Source organism: Bison bison, unplaced genomic scaffold, assembly GCF_000754665.1.
Source record: "Bison bison bison isolate TAMUID 2011002044 unplaced genomic scaffold, Bison_UMD1.0 scf7180017864537, whole genome shotgun sequence".
Taxonomy (NCBI): domain Eukaryota; kingdom Metazoa; phylum Chordata; class Mammalia; order Artiodactyla; family Bovidae; genus Bison; species Bison bison.
Genome location: NW_011495085.1, coordinates 7,349,691 through 7,350,068, shown reverse-complemented (window position 1 = coordinate 7,350,068; position 378 = coordinate 7,349,691). Strand labels below are relative to the sequence as shown.

The window sequence follows — 378 nt, the reverse complement described above, 5'->3', positions numbered from 1 at the left end:
TCCTGTGGCCACTGCTGAGTTTTCCAGATACCACCCTTATGGCAGAAAGCAAAAAAGAACTAAAGAGTATCTTGATCAAGGTGAAAGAGGAGAGTGAAAATACTGGCTTAAATCACAGCATTCAAAAGATGGATCATGGCATCCGGTCCCATCAGTTCATGCCAGTAGATGGGGAGACAATGGGAACAGTAACAGACTATTTTTTTCTTAGGCTCCAGAATCACCATGGATAGTGACTGTATCTGTGAAATTAAAAGACACTTGCTCCTTGGAAGAAATACTATGACAAACCTAGACAGCATATTAAAAAGCAGAGACATTACTTTCCCAACAAAGGTCCATATAGTCAAAGCTATGGTTTTTCTGGTAGTTATGTAT

The 378-nt window shown here is 39.7% G+C and overlaps 1 protein-coding gene across 1 annotated transcript in view; it reads left to right on the top strand.

The window, feature by feature from the left end:
* Positions 1–378, top strand: part of TEX11 (testis expressed 11) — a 191,742-nt gene that overhangs the window by 56,793 nt on the left and 134,571 nt on the right. The window lies entirely within an intron of this gene.